The 10,801-nt window shown below is 46.8% G+C and overlaps 1 long non-coding RNA gene across 1 annotated transcript; it reads left to right on the top strand.

Annotated features, from left to right (window-relative positions):
• The first annotated feature begins 7,517 nt into the window (after positions 1 to 7,517).
• On the top strand, positions 7,518 to 9,354 carry LOC142776305 (uncharacterized). Its single transcript, XR_012887437.1, has 3 exons — positions 7,518 to 7,723; positions 8,013 to 9,011; positions 9,131 to 9,354. It is a non-coding gene; the product is annotated as an uncharacterized LOC142776305 (long non-coding RNA).
• The last annotated feature ends 1,447 nt before the right edge of the window (positions 9,355 to 10,801 follow it).

Raw genomic sequence — 10,801 nt, 5'->3', positions numbered from 1 at the left:
CGTGGTTTGAATTATGAATTACCAACAAGCCCACCTTTCCATCCTGTTAGAAAGTGTTATATTTCTGCATTTTTTGCACAGAGTACACAGTCATCTGATTTAGATGTACTGCACGTGCACTCCCTTTGCAGAAGCATGATTGTGTAGCATAGTGATAAAGTCCTCGCTTTTGGAGCGTCAGGGTTGGGGTTCCTCTTCCAGGATCGGGAAGAAAAAGGTTTGTTATTTTATTTATGCTGAAAACAATAGGGTCTGACCAGCCACTCGTAGTGCTGAATGCAGCGCAGTAGCTCGGCCGCATGGCCCTACGGGAGTGTCCGCTCTTCATGTAAGTATGTTTCTCTATGCAGCCACAAGCATGGAACTGCATGGAACCAATGAGCATGGAACCTATGAAAACTACTTTACCCGGCCCGATCTGGCTGGTAACAGCCAGGTTCGAGCCTCGACATCTGCCGACACCAAACGAGGCGAGGGGACCATGTGGGTAGCTGAGCCGTGCCAAGTCACTCATAAATTGAGTCGTTTTGCCCATCTCTAAGCTGATTTTTCTTTTGGCATATGTTATGTTTGGTGTGTTTAGAAAATTTTTGCAACAATTTTGAGTACTTCGTACTCAACTATGGGAGAGCACTGAGCCATCCCGCTAACTAAGAACTGCAACATAGAGTTGTTCCCCCCCCCTCCCAGAAAGTTGTTCTGTGAGGAAACCAAACAGGCACTTAATGTCTGTGCAGCTTTCGAGAGCATATCCAACAGCCCTTGAAGCGACGGAACTACGACGCGTGTTTGGTTTCAAAATTTCGTTTTTTTTTTTCATTTCTCTAGCATGTGAAATGGTCTACGACATTTTCGCTTCATGTCCCACAGAAGGCTTTTATTTTATTTTGAGCAAAGTTGATTGAAACTTCTTAGAAAGTGCTTTCTTTCTACATATCTTTTGCATCGTGCCTACAACGCATTCGTATTGACATGCACGCTACTTTCTATGTTTTGTGTTGGCGGCGTACTGCGCATGTTGATAGTTTTCTTTCGTGAGAGAAAGAGATTTGTTGTTTGGTAAAAAGATAAACCAAGACGTTTTTGCAAAAAAAACGGACAGTCTCCGATAATACTTTTTTTCATGGTAATCTCGCAAGATTGAATCACAATGCGTTCTACAATATTATTATAAAAGGTTTCACATCTTTATACCACGATTTGAATATGAAGGACGCCGTAACGTAGGGCTCTGCAAATTCAGATGGGGTTTTTGAGCGTGCCCCTAAGTCTAAGCACATGGGCACGAAACATGATCGCCTTCATCTTAAATGCAGCCGCCACCACCGCGATTTGATCTCGCAACCTTCGCGTTTGTAGTCGAGCGCCATAACCACTAGACAACCGCGGCGGGGAACGTAATGTGGTCTGACAAGCGAGAACGCCAGAAAGAAAAAAGTGGGAGATGCCACGTACAGTGGGAATCGATTATATGCGAAGCACGAATGAGGAAGAGTGAAATGTCACTTTAAATTCCGCACAACCTTAAGAGGCGGAGTTAAATTATGCCATACATGACTTCTATGTCATGACTATTATTTTTGGACGTCTCATTCACATTCGTCATCTATTAACGTCACCTCATACTAACTTTGTTATATATGGAGCTAGCGAAACGGCCACGAGCGTGCTATGAGCTCAGCATGTAGTCGTGTTTTACATGAAATTCATATCATGATTATCATACTTGGACGTGTCATTTACATACCTCGTCCATTCACGTCACGTAATACCAAATTCGGTATATGTCCAACCAGTGAAACGGCCGCGAGAATGCTATGAGCGTACCTTGCAGTCATGTTTTACATTAAACGCGTATTATGATTATCAGGTTTGGACGTGTCATATACCTTCGTCGTCTATTCACTTCCCATGATACCCAATTCTATATGTGGAGCTAGCGCAACGGCGGCAAGCGCGTCATGAAGGGCCAACATACTCTGAAGCTACGTTGACACACGCGCAGTCTGGGCGCAGCGACGCCACGCTAGCAAAACGCGAGCATATGATAGTGTGACGCCAGACGCAACCAGCGTCCGTCTGCGCGGCCAGGTGACAACCGGCGCGAAATGCGACAGCCTGTAATTCGCGCCGACGACGCTACTTAGCACCGCTTCGGCCGCTCTTCGTGACGGAGGGGTGCCGTATGCGCTCAAACGCGCATGCGTCAAAGCAACGCAGCGCGACGCGCGCCTAAGAGCATATGGCATGCAGATGGACAAAGAAAGTCAGTGGGCAGATCCACTGATCTCAACTAGGGAAATATCGGCGCCTGACGTGACATCTCCGGCGTGACGCGCTAAAACGAACGCCAGCGCGCACGCGCGCAGGCTTACGTCGAAGTGAATGAGCGCCTTGAGTGGGGCGTATAATAATGTTCTTACTTGACACGCATCTTATCATTATCATGGTTGCACCAGTCACATACCTTCGTTATCCATTCACGTTACGTAATACCAAACTTTGGCATATGTGAAGGTCAAGAACTGTCGCGAGCGCATCATGAGTGTGGAACGTATTCATGTTGTTACATGACACACATTTCATAATCATAATCAGACGTGTCATTTACCTATGTCGTCTGTTCCCGTGACGATAATTCCAAATTCGCTACATGTGAAGCTCGCGAAACGGCTGCGAGCGCATCATGAAAGTAGCATGTAGTCATGGTTTTATATGACACGCATCTCATGATTATCGTGTTTGCACCAGTCACATACCTTCGTCACTCATTCACGTCTCGTAATAATGAATTGTGTTGATTGTGTATTAATGAATTGTGAGCTAGCGATACCACCGCGAGTGGATCATGAGCATGGCATGTAGTCGTGTTGTTACTTGACAGGCATCTCATGATTATCATGTTTGCACCAGACACAAACCTTCGTCATCCATTCGCGTCCCATAATACCAAATATGGTATATGCAAAGCTAGCGAAATGACCGCCAGCGCATCATGAGTATGGCCTGTAGTCATGTTGTTACATGACACCCATGTCATGATTTTGATGTTAGGGTCTGTCGCTTGTGTTCGCCATGCAGCCATGTCATACCATACCGGTTTCGCAACATATAATATGGCCACATGATTCGCTTGGGTGAGATCGAAGAGTGGAAGAAGACAAAGACGATCTATTTGAGCTGCTGCTTGGCTTGTCGAGTCAACGAGCCCATTGTATCAAGTTTGTCGTGAGAAACGTGACAAGACTGATGGAGGTGCTGGGTACAACGACTGACGATCCACCGATGCCCAAAATCCCGCCCAGCAGCCGCCACACAAGCCCTTCACCCGTGGACACACCTGTTCACAGAGTAAGCCGCCGCTAAAGAGGCCTACCGCCTGAGACACCAACCACTGACGCAGCGACTATGACTTCAACACAAGATCCCGTGCATGCTCCGACACCTTCCACGTCGATCTATTGCACCGTCCAGAACCCGCTCATGCCTAGCCTGTTTCACAGAGAAGAGCATGAAGTTGTTGACAACTGGCTGAGGGAGTTCGAACGTGTCGCAGTGATCATTTACTGGTATGATGCCGTGAAGCTCCGGAACGTGTAAACTTGCCTAAAGGAGGGTGCCAAGACATGGTTTTTGAACAGGGATGATGTTCTGACATCTTGGCGCGAGTTTCAGCGTCGCCTTCTGGAGACCTACAGGAGTTCCGACCACCGCGAACGGGCGGAGCGTGCACTACAATCACGCATCCAGAAGCCCAACAAGACCGTCTCGATGTTCGTCGAGGACATGACACGGCTTTTCAAGCGAGGGGATCCTGCTATGGCAGAAGAAAGAAAAGTTGCGCCACCCCATGCGTGGTGTGAAGTCACAACTTTTTCCTGGTTTGGTGCGTAGTCCTCCCAAGAGTGTTGCTGAGTTCCTTACTGAAGCTGCAACAATGGAGCGAGTACTGCACCAACGGTCTGCCCTGTTTGACCGTAAAGTGAATGCTGCCTCAACTCCCGAAATTTTCCCCGCCTCTGGGAGCAAGAGCTCCGAATGGATTCGCAAGGTCACCCGCTCCGTTGTCCGGGAAGAAATGAAAGAGATGTACAGGACAAGGCAAATCGACGTCGGTTCTATCACCAGTGTCATCCGTGACGAGGTCCAGCAGGTGCTGCACGCTCATCGTTTTCCGCCGATGTCGGTTGATCCGGAAACGGCTCCTGTGTCTACAGAAAGTCGCCATCGTACGGACGCGGAAGCCATGTGATCTGCCACTCCTCTTTCTGGTCAAGGAGTGCCGACCAAGACACTGCCACACGTCCCGATCCAGACAGTACCGCACGTCCCAATCTCGACAATGCCATACGTCCCGATCCAGACAATGATGTCGTCAGTCCCGATTCAGTCAGTGCACGCTGATTTGGATATCGATAGTCTCCGTGCACCAACGCGCAAGTATCATCTCTGGCGTACGCCGGACATACAACCCCTCGGCTTTCATTGCGGTGAGGCTGGTCACATTTACCGCGAATGCCCATACCGGCAACTTGGACTGCCCGGATTTTCCATCAATTCCCCTCGTCCCCGAATTGGTCAAAGGCCAAGGGATATCGAAGAGTATCTCGCGCAACAGCGTGCATCTTTTACACGACGGCAATCGCGGTCACCATCTCCGAGGAGACCCGCAGCCATTGAGCCACGTTTCGGGGGGACGGCACAGGAACGCTCCCCGAGCCCTAGTCGGGAAAACTGAAGGCAGCAGCCGTCGGGGGCAAGGTCGCTTGGACTCAAAGTGCGGAAGACCTCCAATCGACGCTTGCACGCAACGCCGAAGGCATTCCGTCAGAGAATAATCGCAGTACCGAAGAAATGCCGACATCCACATCTGAACCCAGTGACCGCGTGTCACTCGACATACCTGTGCTGATTGGCGGTCTTCAGGTCAGTGCATTGGTAGACACTGGTGCAGGCTATTCAATTATCAGCGGGAGGCTAGCTAAAGATCTCAGGAAAGTGATCACGCCGTGGAATGGAACGCGAATTCGAACGGCTGGAGGACACGTTGTAACACCGCTGGGTCGCTGTACCGCAAGAGTGAAAATTCGTGCGTCAACGTTTGTGCTCAGCTGCCTCGTTCTTCGCGAGTGTTCGCGTCAGCTGATTATCGGCATGGACGTTCTTCGGGAATACGGTGCCATCATAAATCTCCGTGAGCGCATTGTGACCTTCTCGACTCAAGGCGCAACAGATCGAAACGCTGATAACTGCCGTAGACCTGCGCTGCGGGTTGCTGACGACAGTGTCATGCTGCCTCTTCGAGCGACTGTTCTCATCGAAGTCACTTGTGAAGACCTCCAAGATGGCGACGTGGTGGCTGAAAGCAACCTATCACTTCTGCTGCTCCAAGGTGTACGCGCCGCCCGAAGTGTTGTGCGTGTCCGTGACGGACAGTCAACGATACCAGTTACGAACTTCAATTACGAGCACCAGCATCTTTTCCGTGGAACCACCATAGCTTACGGAGACCCTGTTGCCAACGTCATGGAGTGCTTCGCGTCCGAGGAAACACATGAGGATGAGAAATTTCTAGACCACATTGACATTAATTTGACGCTGTCAAACGAGAGAAAGGCTGCACTTCATGACCTTTTAAGGGAGTTTCAATCTAGCTTCGCCTCTTCTTCCAAAGTCCGTCAAACACACCTCAAGAAGCATCGAATTATTACCGACGATGACGTCCACCCCATCCAGCAGCCTCATTGCGTTTCTGCCAAAGAACGCAAGGCTATTCAGACACAAGTAAAAGAGATGCTCGATGACGGGATTATTCAACTATCCAGCAGCCCTTGATCCTCGCCAGTCGTTCTAGTGAAAAAAAAAGACGGAACGCTGCGATTCTGTATTGAATACAGAAAGCTTAATAGCGTCACAAAAAAACACGTCTACCCGTTCCACGGGTCGACGACTATCTCGACGGGTTACGACGCGCGAAAGATTTTTCGTCCATCGATATAACGAGTGGCTATTGGCAAATCGAAGTGGATGAACGAGACTGAGAAAAAACCGCGTTTGTGACTCCAGACAGACTTCACGAATTCCTAGTTCTTCCCATCGGCCTGTGTTCTGCACCAGCTCTTTTCAGAGGATGATGGACACAGTTCTCGCAGGCTTGAAGTGGCAAAGAGCTGCCTTGTCTACCTCAATGATGTGGTAGTCTTTTCCTACTACTGTTTGAGGCCAGGACGGGAAAATTGTGAACCAAGACATATCGGGCCAAATACGAAGGGGTAGACACGGTATGCAGTGCGTGTGGAGAGGTGAAAGAAACTGTCGAACACTTGATAATGTTCTTTAAAGGGCTTCACCCTATAGTTCAGGAAGATGGCGCAGAGTTTTTCAAACAACTGGGGTTTAGGTACAGGGAGGGCAAAATAGACTTTAGGCGGGTAGAATTAACTAGAAGAGGGTTGTTCGATTGGTGGCTCAAGTCAATGCACGAGTGAAAATTAAACCCTTCACTGCAAAGTACCAGTCCTCAACTTTACTATTTAAAGGAAAAAAAGATAAATCTAGTGGTTAGTTCACTAAATATTACGGCTACGTGCCGTTAGCCACCGCCTGATCTGAAGGGTACCGCCACATCCATCCATCCATCCATCCAAGGAGATAACTGGACTGGCTGGACGCAACACGTGCAATTGAATGCTTGGCGCAGCTCAACTCGCGAGTGGCCACTGTGGGTGCATATTGGCGTTGTGGTGATTCTTTTTTATCATATTTTGTGCGTTCGGAGTCGATGAAGCACCCTATATTATTAACAATAAAAAGAAAAGAAAGCCGGACACGCATTGCTTCGCTCCGGGTTATCATACAGGCTACCCCGGCCATCGCGTGGAAAATGAACCAAAGATTTCGTTCTTTTAGGTGCCAAAAGAGGAAGACCACCGGAAGGATTGGGAGCGCAACTTCGAACGGAAGGACAAGCCTCTAGCCTAGACATCTACGGTGTGCAAAAAGCACTTTGCTGAGCATTTTGATATTCATGATTACGTACAGTTTATCGGTGGTAAAGAAGTGCGAATCCTCCGGGGAAGGCCTGTTCTTGCAACAGGTGCGGTGCCGACGCTCTTACTCGACCTGCCTGCATACCTTTCAAAAGTACTTGTGAAGCCAAGAGCAGAAAGAAAGCGTCGCGGTGTTCCCTCGTCTGAATCGGCGAAGAAAGTGCGGTTGTCTCGCCGCGATGAGCAGGAAGCGAGCCTGTCCAAAGACCAAAATGTCAGCCCGAATTCGAGGGCCTTTGAAAACGACGAAGTGAATTCATTTGTACCAACTTATCTGCAGGCCCCGGCCGACTCGCTGCATGTTTTAAGGCTGTGGACGAAGCTTATTACCGTAGACCTGGATGTCCTGTTGTTTGCCACGACATGCACAAGAAAGGAGCCTTTTGGTATTTTCCATGAGAAAGTGATGAGCTTCACCTTAGATCAGCACAATGACATTGTGGCAAGGTGCTATTCTAATGGCAGAGAGAAGAAGTACGGAAAAATTAGTTCCCTTCTTGAAGCAAGTAACATTTTTCAAATAGAAGACTCTGCATTGCTTTGTGCAGGTGCAATGAGTAGAGACGCTTATGAAGACATTGCTCAGAACCTGACTGACAAGATGAAAAGCACGCTTACTCCTGCAAATGATGGTGTGTTCAGCAAGAACTGCCTTGGAGTGGTGACAGCTAAAGGTATGTAATAGCTTATCTTTTAATTAAGAAGAGCATTTCCTGTTGGGGCTAACAAAGCATCATAATTTATTCTTAACCTGATGTTCAACCAGCTGTATCACATTCTTTATAATAAAGTGAATAATATTCATGAAATAGTGCTGCACAGAGACTTTATAAACACGTTCCAAATTGCTCTACAATTAATTTTTGAGTTGTTTGTTTGCTCTATTATCTTATTGTCTTTTCGGCTGTCTTGCACTTGGCTACATTTTAGTAAATAGCTCATTCTGTATTTTACATCTTTCAGGAGGCATCTGCATTCATTGTCGCTACCTGCAAAAAGTCTTCTTGGTCCGGAAATCCAAGCTAGAAAAAAAACGTTTCGCACCTAATTGGCCCCACAGACTTCGAGTAGCCAATCAGGAGGCAAAGCGAAGTGCTTCACGCTTGTGTACACTGGCAGGCCAAATCCTAGCTACGGAAGAAAAAAAACTGTAAGCTGAGCAATGAATATTTTCTCGGCCGTATTAAAGAACTGCCTCAAAAGCACCAAGAAGGAGCTCTGCACATGTTTAAGGCTGCAAAGAGGAAAATCATTGAAGGCGTAAGATACTCGAAGGAATAAATTTTGGAATGTCTGATCATGCGTATGAAAGGACTTAAACTGTATGAAGACATGCGTACGCAAAACATTCTTGTCTTGCCAAGCAAGGTGACTCTGCAGAAATATATGAGGCCTTACAGGATGGGATTTGGCTTCAATGCAAAGGTAATGAGCGTGCTGAAGGAGAAAACATCTACTATGGATGCCTTCAAAAGGCATGGGGGTCTCATCATTGATGAGATGAAGCTTTCCGAGAATCTCTCATTGTCATCGTCAGGCCATATAGAAGGCTTCGTCGATATGCGTCAGTTTACTCCTCGCAGTGCCAAGCATAAAGTGACAGACCATGGCATGGTTATAGTGTTTGTTCCGTTCAATGGGAAATGGACACAAATACTTGCTTCTTTTGCCACACAGGTCAACATGAAAGGAAATCTTCTTTCAAAAGTGATGCTGGTGGCTGTTATTTTAGCAGAGAAAGCCGGGCTATTTGTAGACTTCATCATATGCAGCGGTGCGGCCTGGAACCGTAACATGTGGGCCACGATGGGTATTCATGCGACTGTGTCCAGCACGAAATGTAAAGTTCAACATCCAGTTGACAACAAGCGGTCACTCCATTTCATTTCTGACTGCCCACGTCTTGTTAAATGCATCAGAAATGGGCTGCTCAAATGAAGCTTCAACACACCAACAGGGCCAGTAAGTGCAGAAATTTATTCTATTAATGTGACGAGCATGTTTTGAAGTGAAATTTTTTAAAGCAAAAGTAAAGTGGTAGTTGTGCAAAATCTAATGAAATATTTTGTTTTTCCATGCAGGTTTCACTTCATCCCATCAATGAGGCTCTAAAGATGGATGGCTCGAATGTGACCCTTCAGGCCATGCCTGGTATCACGACACGGCATATTCAGCCTAACAACTTCGAGAAAATGCGGGTGACCTTTGCCTACCAGCTTTTCAGTGACGCTGTGCTAAATGGCCTGCGGCTCGACAAAAATGACATAGAGGCCATCTGTGGGACTATCCAGCCCGTCTTGACGTTTTTCGGGTAATATTAATGCTTTAAGTACTTACACGGTATTAGCAGCACACCTTCATTACGTTTTGTTGTTTGTGATTTACCTTTTATTTAAAATGAAGCAACCAGCACATCGGCTCACTGTTTTAAAATCTCATTACATGCTTTATACGTTTCAGAATGATCAGGGACCTTATTGAGATCATGTGATCTCGATTTCCGGCCAAGGCTCTGCGTCCGGACTCAGCTGCCGTGGACAAGTTGCTGTCATTTCTCGCTTACCTCGTAGAGTGGGAGGTTCAAGAAGCGGACCGTGGTGATTTTTGTCGGCCTCTATGACAGTTAAGTTGAGGGTCACCATTGCAAGTGTCTTGTCGCTGCTGTACTACCTGAGTCAGCAACTTGAGTACAAGTTCCTGATGACGTCAAGGCTGAGCGAGGACCCGCTTGAAAACTTTTTCGTCATTTCAAGGCAGGCGTCAGGCTGTAACACACATCCCACTCCCCAGCTGTTTTCGATAACAGTTTCTTGTTTGAGTTTTTATAGCCTTGCCAAGTCTGTCACAAATGGTAATGCTGAGCCAGGTATGTTGACTGCTTTGCTTGGGGCTGACGCCACAAATAGGGATGAGCAAAACAAACAGTTTTTGTTTGACCAACTCATTGCTAATGACGATCTTTGTAGTGCTGAACTTGCAGTGAACAAGTTGGAAAAAAGTGCACCAGATCATGTTGCCTGCATATCTGCAAAAAGCGACCAACGCTTAACCTTTTGTGTCACTGGATATGTGGCACGAATGTTCTTGGCCAAAACCAGTTGTGATGCATGTAAGAAGGTCCTGCTTCCAGACAAAAGAGAGCTCCAAAACCTTCGTGCTGCTCAATTTACACAGCTGAAGGATAATGGCGGCCTGTTGTGTCCGTCAGGATTCCTACTCAGGTTCATACAAAATCTGGAGAATCTTTTTTACAGGCTGCTTCAGTGCGCAAGAACTACATCATGAAAGCATCATGGATGTAATATCGCTTGTCAAGTCCAAACGACGGGACAGTGTCGGATGTGCTGAGCATGCTCAAGTGCTTATTGCTGAGATGGTGGCATTTTTTTACCACTCGGCTGCACTTTTTTGTAAAATCCCTCAATAGAGCCAGAGTGCAAAAACGTGAAACAGCGAAATACTTAAAGCTCAGCCGTAGTACGTAGACTACTCTCACCCCCATTTTGATGTTATCTTTGCAGGAAAAAAAACATGTTTGTTTGTTCAATGTGAGGAAGTTGTTGTAAGGAGGCTAGTATTTACACCATTTCTGCATTTGCGTACAATTCCTTTCTGCGCTTGTCTTTACATTCTGTGAGAATCCAATGCTAATGTATTATTTGACTTCGTTTATTTGTGTGTTAAAACTATGATTTAAATGTTCATTGTGACTGCTTTTTGATGCATTTTACTTGTGTTCATTATTTGTGCTT

This window comes from Rhipicephalus microplus, chromosome X (genome assembly GCF_043290135.1).
Source record: "Rhipicephalus microplus isolate Deutch F79 chromosome X, USDA_Rmic, whole genome shotgun sequence".
Lineage (NCBI taxonomy): Eukaryota > Metazoa > Arthropoda > Arachnida > Ixodida > Ixodidae > Rhipicephalus > Rhipicephalus microplus.
The sequence above is the reverse complement of the archived record's forward strand: the minus strand, read 5'-3'. Positions and strand labels throughout refer to the sequence as shown.